The sequence below is a fragment of the Elaeis guineensis genome, chromosome 9 (genome assembly GCF_000442705.2).
Source record: "Elaeis guineensis isolate ETL-2024a chromosome 9, EG11, whole genome shotgun sequence".
In the NCBI taxonomy this organism is placed as follows: Eukaryota; Viridiplantae; Streptophyta; class Magnoliopsida; order Arecales; family Arecaceae; genus Elaeis; species Elaeis guineensis.
The window spans coordinates 17,215,872-17,225,550 of record NC_026001.2 but is presented as its reverse complement, the minus strand read 5'-3'; positions in this window follow the sequence as shown (position 1 = coordinate 17,225,550).

Genomic DNA, 9,679 nt, shown 5'->3' with positions numbered 1-9,679 from the left:
AGAAAAAAATTGAGAGAAGATGGATTAGTCATTTAGATTGTCCACGCAAATAACATATTATCACTTATGAATGTCATTTAGATCAAAATCAATCTACAATATGTCATGTGTTTAGAATTTCCTTCCTAATAATTCTTAATTTTTCAAACATTGAATTAAAGCATGATGTTATTAAAATCCATTTATGTGATTTAAATGATATTTTTAAAATCTGATTTTATTATCCTTTCGTAATAAAAGTTTATTCATATATATAGTTGAAAATATGAGTAGGTATCAAAAATTTGGATAGATATTATTTTATTATTTATGTTGAGTATAAAATACCCACAGCCGAAATCCCCAGCGGAATCGACGACGGAACAGAACGGCTCCGCCCGGACTCCTACGGGAGCCGGGCTCCGCCTCCGACATCAGCCACAGAACGGCTCCGCCCGGACTCCTACGGGAGCCGGACTCCGCCTCCGACATCAGCCACAGCACGGCTCCGCCCGGACTCCTACGGGAGCCGGGCTCCGCCTCCGACATCAGCTGCAGAACGGCTCCGCCCGGACTCCTATGGGAGCCGGGCTCCGCCTCCAACATCAGCTGCAGAACGGCTCCGCCCGGACTCCTACGGGAGCCGGGCTCCACCTCCGACATCAGCCACAGCACGGCTCCGCCCAGACTCCTACGGGAGCCGGGCTCCACCTCCAACATCAGCCGCAGAACGGCTCCGCCCGGACTCCTACGGGAGCCGGGCTCCGCCTCCAACATCAGCTGCAGAACGGCTCCGCCCGGACTCCTACGGGAGCCGGGCTCCGCCTCCGACATCAGCCACAGAACGGCTCCGCCCGGACTCCTACGGGAGCCGGGCTCCGCCTCCGACATCAGCCACAGAACGGCTCCGCCCGGACTCCTACGGGAGCCGGGCTCCGCCTCCGACATCAGCCACAGCACGGCTCCGCCCGGACTCCTACGGGAGCCGGGCTCCGCCTCCGACATCAGCCACAGCACGGCTCCGCCCGGACTCCTACGGGAGTCGGGCTCCGCCTCCGACATCAGCTGCAGAACGGCTCCGCCCGGACTCCTACGGGAGCCGGGCTCCGCCTCCAACATCAGCTGCAGAACGGCTCCGCCTGGACTCCTACGGGAGCCGGGCTCCGCCTCCGACATCAGCCACAGCACGGCTCCGCCCGGACTCCTACGGGAGCCAGGCTCCGCCTCCAACATCAGCTGCAGAACGGCTCCGCCCGGACTCCTACGGGAGCCGGGCTCCGCCTCCGACATCAGCTACAGAACGGCTCCGCCCGGACTCCTACGGGAGCCGGGTTCTGCCTCGGTATCAATTGCTAGTAAGCTCCATCCGGACTCCCACGGGAGCCGGACTTCAACTTTAACTTCGATTGCAGAGGACTCCACCCGGACTCCTACGGGAGTCGGACTCCGCCCGCAGCTTCAGCTCTGAGAGGGTTCCGCCCGAACTCCCATGGAAGTCGGGCTCCACCCACGACCCCAACCGACAGGAGGACCCCTCCCGGACCTCTACAGAGGCCAGACTCCGACCACTGCCAAGCTTCAATCAACAGGTCCGCGCCCCCTGGCAGGTCACAATAACAACCATGATCCTGTTCCACTTCCTGTAGCGGATTCCGCGCGGCTCCATCACCCCCTGCGGTGGGCCCATTACTCTCTGACAGGCTGTGTCAACGGCCACGATTCTGCTCCACTCCCTGCGGCAGGTGCTGCGCGACTCCACTACTCTCTGACAGCTAGCGGCAACGGACGCCGCTCCACTACCTGCAACTGGCTCTACGTAGCAGGCCGTAACAATAGCCACGTGTCTACTCCACTATCCTTCGCAATCAATTCCCCTGACCATGGGCGGCCCACTACCAGACGGTTACAAACGTCGCCATCAATCCGTTGCCCCCTCCGCCTATAAAAGGGGGATCCAGATACGTTATTCTCTAAGCTCATTTCTTATCTCAAAAACTCTGCTAAATTCTCCGTTCGAGCACTCCATTCTTGTTGAGGCAGAGAACTGACTTGAGCGTCGGAGGGTCTTGCCGGAGCAACCCCACCTCCGGTTTAGACTTCCCTTGCAGGTCCCGGCGGTGACCGCGGCTTCCCCGACTCCAGCTTTTCCGGCGCAAGCAGATTTTTGCAGCAACAGGATTGGCGCTAGAGGAAGGGGAGTGTCTTCGCAGCACCCTTGTTCTTAAAGGAGTGCTCAACGGATCCGCTTCCGGCCATCTTTTCCGAAGCCCAATCCTCCTTCCCTCATCGGATGCCCTTTCACGAGGTCTCTGCGCAACTACCTCCGACTATGGTCGCCGACAAGGGGTGGCCGGATGACCGGTCTCTGCCAGATTCCATCAACGTCATCTCGGGGGAATCCCGGCGGGAGGCAATCAGCGCACCAACTGCATCCCCCAAGCGACAAAAAGTTGAAGAACCCATAACCTTCACTGAAGTGGACACCCAGGGAGTCCAATTCCCTCATAACGACGCGGTTGTAGTTTCCTTGAACATAGCAAATTACGACGTCCGTCGCATTCTCGTCGACAATGGGAGTTCGGCCGACATCCTGTTCTACAACACCTTTTCAAGAATGGCCACTCTTAGCGGTCATCTGAGATCGATTTGCTCCCCCTTGATAGGGTTCACCGGTGACGCCGTTCCAACGGAGGGAATGATAGCTCTGACTGTGACCGCAGGCCAGTATCCAAAGCAGTCCAGAGCTTCGATGAATTTCCTGATGGTAAAGGCGCCATCCGCCTACAATGCAATCCTTGACCGACCCGGCCTCAATGCCCTCAGAGCTGTTGTTTCGACCTATCATTTGAAATTGAAGTTCCCCACCAGCCAGGGGATCGGAGAAGTCCGGGGAGACCAAGCCCTGGCCAGACATTGCTACAACATCGCCTTGCAAAGGAGCGATCAAGCGGACCTCTGTCCGATCGATGGATTGGATGCTCGCGATGACCTCACTGAAGAGAGGGGCGGTCCTATCGAAGACCTAATACCAATCCCTTTGAATGATGGGAACACGGAGCATGTGGTGTTAATTGGCTCCAACCTGGGGGAGGAGGTGCGGACGCGTCTCGTAGATTTCCTTCGAAGGAACGCGGACGTTTTCGCATGGGTCCCGGCGGATATGCCGGGGATCGACACAGAAGTCATGGAATATCATCTGGCGGTCGACCCTAAACATCGGCCTACAAAAGAAAAAATACGGAGTCATGCCCCAGAGAGGCAGAAGGCGATAGCCGAGGAAGTGGATAAGCTTCTCAAGGCCGGATTTATTAAGGAAGTCAATTATCCTGAGTGGATCTCCAATGTTGTTTTGGTCAAGAAAGCAAACGGCAAGTGGAGGATGTGTATCGACTTCAAAAAGCTGAATAAGGCTTGTCCAAAGGACAGCTACCCCCTTCCCAGAATCGACCAATTGGTGGACGCTACCTCAGGCCATGAACTCCTAACTTTTATGGATGCATTCTCCGGCTATAACCAGATTAGGATGGCATCGGAAGATGAAAAAAAGACAGCTTTCATCACTAATCGCGGCCTTTACTGCTACAGGGTCATGCCGTTCGGCCTCAAGAACGCGGGCGCCACCTATCAACGACTGGTGAGCAAAATCTTCAAAGAGCAGATCGGTCGAAACATGGAGGTTTACGTGGATGATATGCTTGTAAAAAGCAGGTCTTCCGGAGATCATGTCGCCGACCTCGAAGAAACTTTTGGCGCTCTTCGAAAGTATAAAATGAAGCTGAATCCGACTAAATGTGCTTTTGGGGTAACCTCAGGAAAGTTCCTGGGCTTCATGGTATCGGGGCGCGGGATTGAGGCCAATCCGGAGAAAATTCACGCCATCCAAAATATGACCGCCCCAAGGTCGATCAAGGAGGTTCAGTGCCTCACGAGAAGGATTGCGGCTCTTAATCACTTTGTCGCGAGGTCGGTCGAACAATGTTTGCCCTTCTTTCAAATCCTCAAGCAGCCGAAGAACTTCTGTTGGACCTCTGAATGCCAACAGACATTCGAAGAATTAAAAGGCTACCTTGGCTCACCCCCGCTGCTGGCAAAGCCTGAACCTGGGGAGGAACTATTTTTGTACCTGGTAGTCTCTCCCACAGCCCTCGCAGCTGTCCTTGTCAAAGAAGAAATGAAAATCCAGCGGTCGGTCTACTACATTAGCCGTGCGCTGAGGGATGCTGAGACCAGGTATACTAAATTAGAAAAACTGACCTACGCCTTGTTGATTGCAGCTCGGAGACTCCGACCTTACTTTCAAGGGCACACGGTGACGCTACTCACCGATCAACCGATCAAGGCGGTTTTGCACCGAGCTGATACCTCTGGAAGAATGGCAAAATGGACAATCAAGCTCACAGAATTCGACATTAACTACAAACCTAGACCAGCAATAAAGGCCCAAATATTGGCAGATTTCATAGTAGAGTGCACCATCCCCGAGGAGGCCGAACCTGAGCAAAGCAAAGTTGACGACCTGAAGACTCGACCGAACTCCCCCAACGAAGAAGCCAGTCCCTCCGATTGCTTTTGGACCCTCTATGTGGATGGATCTTCCAACATGGCGGGCGCGGGTGCAGGACTGATCTTGGTCAGCCCGGAGGGAGTCATCGCGGAGTACGCTCTGCGTTTCGAGTTCCCCGTAACAAACAATGGAACGGAATATGAAGCTCTGATTGCAGGATTAAGGGTCGCCAAAGAGCTTGGAATAGGTCAACTCCGGGTGCACAGCGACTCCCAACTTGTAGTGGGGCAAGTCAGCGGGAGCTATGAAGCACGGGAGGACAGCATGGCCAAATATCTTGAGAAAGTGAAGGAGTTCACCCCTACCTTCAGCAGTTTCGACATCAGGCAGATTCCAAGGTCGGAGAATACCAGAGCCGATCTTCTCTCCAAACTGACGACATCGGCTCCGGCCGAATTGCCCAAAGGCGTCCTCTTTGAAGTTCTAAAACATCCGAGTACGGAAGAACTGCGGCCCGTAATGGAGATCGACCACGAGCCCAGCTGGGTCGACCCACTGATAACCTATCTTAGGGATGGAATTCTCTCCCAGGACGCGAAAGAGGCCCGAAAACTCCGAAATCAAACCTCCCGGTACATCCTTTATGAGGACAAATTATACAAAAGATCATACTCCTTGCCCCTTTTAAGGTGTCTCCGGCCCTCAGAAGCTGACTACGCTTTATGGGAAGTACACGAGGGGGCTTGCAGAAGCCATTTGGGTGCCAGATCTTTATCCCACAAGTTACTCTGCCAAGGGTATTACTGGCCAACAATGCATCGTGATTCGATTGAATATGTCAAGAAGTGTGATCGATGCCAGAGATACGCCAACGTCCAGAGACAACCCGCTACCGAGCTCACACCTTTGAGTGCCCCATGGCCTTTTGCACAATGGGGGATGGATATTCTTGGCCCCTTTCCCATGGCGTCTGGGCAAAGGAAGTTCCTCCTTGTGGCGATCGACTACTTCACCAAATGGATCGAGGCCGAACCACTAGCAAAAATCACAGAAGCAAAAGTACAAGATTTCATTTGGAAGTCAATCGTGTGCAGGTTCGGTCTGCCTAGAACCCTAATCACTGATAACGGACGGCAATTCGCGGGAGCACGATTCGTCGAATTCTGTGAAGATTTAAACATCTCCCACAACTTCACATCAGTAGCCCACCCTCAGGCGAACGGCGAAGCTGAGGTAACTAACAGAACCCTGTTGCAGAAAATTAAGACAAGGCTGGAAAAAGCAAAAGGAACTTGGGCGGACGAGCTTTATCATGTGCTATGGGCGTATCGAACCACCCAGAAGCTACCTACGGGGGAGACTCCCTTTGCTTTAGCCTTCGGTACGGAAGCCGTCATCCCGATCGAGCTTAAACTCCCGTCGGCACGAGTCGTGGCATTCGATGAACCCCAAAATGCACAAAGTCTCAGAGCCAACCTCGACCTGCTGGAAGAAAGGCGAGAGATTGCTCAGGTTCGAATGGCAGCCTACAGACAGAAAGTTGCCCGATATTACAACGCCCGGGTCAAGAGCAAGGCCTTTAAAGCAGGAGATCTGGTGCTTCGACGAGCTGCTGTCTCACAACCTCAGGACCGGGGGAAGCTCGCCCCGAACTGAGAGGGACCTTATGAGGTCAAGGAAGTAGTTCGGCCCGGAACTTATTATCTCAAGGAGCTCGAAGGAGCCGACCTCCCGCGATCGTGGAGCTCAGAGAACTTACGGATGTACTACCAGTAACTTCATTTTAGTCGAAAATCGCATACCCATGCGTCTTTAGACGATTCAAGCAAACCGTGTCAAAAACAAAAGGGCACTCTCATAAAGTCGAAGGCCCGGTTCTTTTAGACCGGATGGGGGGAGAGGCCTTACAATGCCCATATGTGCCCCCACAGCCCTGTTAGGGACAGGAGGAGAATCTCGTCCTAACTTGAGCAAAGTCGAAGGCCCGGTTCCTTTAGACTGGATGGGGGGAGAGGCCTTACAACGCCCATATGTGCCCCCACAGCCCTGTTAGGGACAGGAGGAGAACCTCGTCCTAACTTGAGCAAAGTCGAAGGCCCGGTTCCTTTAGACCGGATGGGGGGAGAGGCCTTACAACGCCCATATGTGCCCCCACAGCCCTGTTAGGGACAGGAGGAGAACCTCACCCTAACTTGAGCAAAGTCAAAGGCCTGGTTCTTTTAGACCGGATGGGGGGAGAGGCCTTACAACGCCCATATGTGCCCCCACAGCCCTGTTAGGGACAGGAGGAGAACCTCACCCTAACTTGAGCAAAGTCGAAGGTCCGGTTCTTTTAGACCGGAGGGGGGAGAGGCCTTACAGCGCCCTAACGCCCCCCCACAAGCCAGGCTGATAACGAGAGAAAAACCTCATGCCGGCTCGAGCAAAATGAAAGGCCCGGACTCCTACGGGAGCCGGGTTCCGACGCCAAGGAAGGCTTCACCCGGACTCCTACGGGAGCCGGGTTCCATCCACGACGTCAAAGAAGGTTTCATCCGGACTCCTACGGGAGCCAGGTTCCGACGCCAAGGCTTCACCCGGACTCCTACGGGAGTCGGGTTCCATCGCCGACATCAGTCGCAGGACAACCCCGTCCGGACTCCTACGGGAGCCGGGCTCTGCTGACAACAGCAACTGCCAATAGGCCTTGTCCAGATCTCTACGGGACCCGGACTTTGCCTACGACTTTGATTACAGGGAGACTTCGCCCTAACCCCTACGAGAGCCAAGCTACTCCAACTTTAGGAGGACTTCTCCGCTCGGACTCCTAAGGGAGCCGAACTTAGCTCCGACTTCAACAGAGAAAAAACCCAAGCAAAAAAGGAAAGCAAACAGTGTCCGAAGGCAACGGAAGCTTGAACCCCCAAACTCAAGCCCTAGGAGGGACTTCGGGCCCGAAGGGCCTCAAGCGAACCTGCAGCCGTCGACGGAATGACAATCGGGTATATTCGAACGGCGTAAGAACCGAAAAGTAGCTCGGCAAACGACAACCCCACATGAACTGAAGAGGTCATCGACGACCTTGGGACGACGTGATACAGACGAAGAGAAGGAAAGGAAAATGAAGAAGTTCGACAGACAACTATTTAATGCGAGATGAAGACGAGGTAACAAAATCTCTTTTTCATTTAACAAGAGTATACGTTACAGGACCCGGTGGGTCAGGAAAAAAAGAAGAAGAAGATACACGTCATCGCAAGCCTCGCAAGCACGGTTCGGGAAGGGTGCACCGGAGGTCGCTCCGAGCTGCGAACTCTTCTTCCCGTCTCTGTCCTTCTCGATCGCGTTCTCCAGCGCGTGTAACAGCTCTCGCCCCATCTCACCTCATTCTGTCTCCGAAGTCCCAACCCTGGCGGGAAAAGGGTGGGATAGATCTCCGGAGGCGGTAAGGGCAACGACGGCAGTAGCGAAGACCTGTTTCAAGAAGAACCGGAGTCACCTCGGAAGCAGTAGCGATGCCAGAGACGTGCCTCATCTCCGAATGCCCCACGACAGCCGCCACCCAAAATGCTCCGGCAAGGTCGGCATGCGCTACTTCCACCGTCCCCGCAACAAGTTCCACTGCCCCGCCGTCGACGCCGACCGCCTCCGGTCCCTCGGCCCCGACGGCGTCAAGGATCCCGTCATGGCTTATGACGGCAGCTCTGCCCTCTTGACCGGTATCACCCCGCCTTGCTACTCCAAAATTCGCGGGCAGAACAACTTCACCGACAGCCCCTGTTACTAAACCCCTGTTGTTGAAGGAATTCTTCCCCGAGCCCCCTTTAAAACGACGGAGATTCTCACCGGACGTCATTCTCCTCCTCACCTTCCTCCAAGCCCTAAAAATCCCCTCAAGAACAGCCTCCAGGGTAGAGGACATGGTGTGGAAACCCTCTGAGAAAGATTGGGGGGCTGAAGAAGGCAAGGACTGGTGCGAGGGAAGCAAGGCTCTCAGGCGAAAGAAGGGTGCCAAGATGAAGCCGTGAAAGGACTAGGGGGTTTAAATAGCTGACGGATCCTAGCGCAGTTATGGCGGCGAGTCTTCTTGGGCCAACTGGTGCGTGCCACGTGTCGCGCTTATCCCCTTCATCGCTATCGAGGGTTGACCGTTCGCAGATTCCCGTGCACGGCGCTTGGAGATCGCGTTTCGATGGGGGTTCCGAAAAGACTCTTCAGGTCACCTTCACCGAAAAGCGGGCTCTGACGTACACACATTAAATGCCAAAATATCTGGAGGCGGCAGTGCGCAGGATTCGAAGGGGCGGTTCCGGTTGTACCCATCTCTCTCTCTGTACTTCCTTCGTTTGAAATTCAAACTCAGAAGTAGGGGGACTGGTGTTGGGTATAAAATACCCACAGCCGAAACCCCCAGCGGAATCGACGACGGAATAGAACGGCTCCGCCCGGACTCCTACGGGAGCCGGGCTCCGCCTCCAACATCAGCTACAGAACGGCTTCGCCCGGACTACTACGGGAGCCGGGCTCCGCCTCCAACATCAGCTGCAGAACGGCTCCGCCCGGACTCCTACGGGAGCCGGGCTCCGCCTCTAACATCAGCTGCAGAACGGCTCCGCCCGGACTCCTACGGGAGCCGGGCTCCGCCTCCGACATCAGCCACAGCACGGCTCCGCCCGGACTCCTACGGGAGCCGGGCTCCGCCTCCGACATCAGCCACAGCACGGCTCCGCCCGGACTCCTACGGGAGCCGGGCTCCGCCTCCAACATCAGCTGCAGAACGGCTCCGCCCGGACTCCTACGGGAGCCGGGCTCCGCCTCCGACATCAGCCACAGCACGGCTCCGCCCGGACTCCTACGGGAGCCGGGCTCCGCCTCCGACATCAGCTGCAGAACGGCTCCGCCCGGACTCCTACGGGAGCCGGGCTCCGCCTCCGACATCAGCCACAGAACGGCTCCGCCCGGACTCCTACGGGAGCCGGGCTCCACCTCCGACATCAGCCACAGCACGGCTCCGCCCGGACTCCTACGGGAGCCGGGCTCCGCCTCCGACATCAGCCACAGCACGGCTCCGCCCGGACTCCTACGGGAGCCGGGCTCCGCCTCCGACATCAGCTGCAGAACGGCTCCGCCCGGACTCCTACGGGAGCCGGGCTCCGCCTCCAACATCAGCTGCAGAACGGCTCCGCCCGGACTCCTACGGGAGCCGGGCTCCGCCTC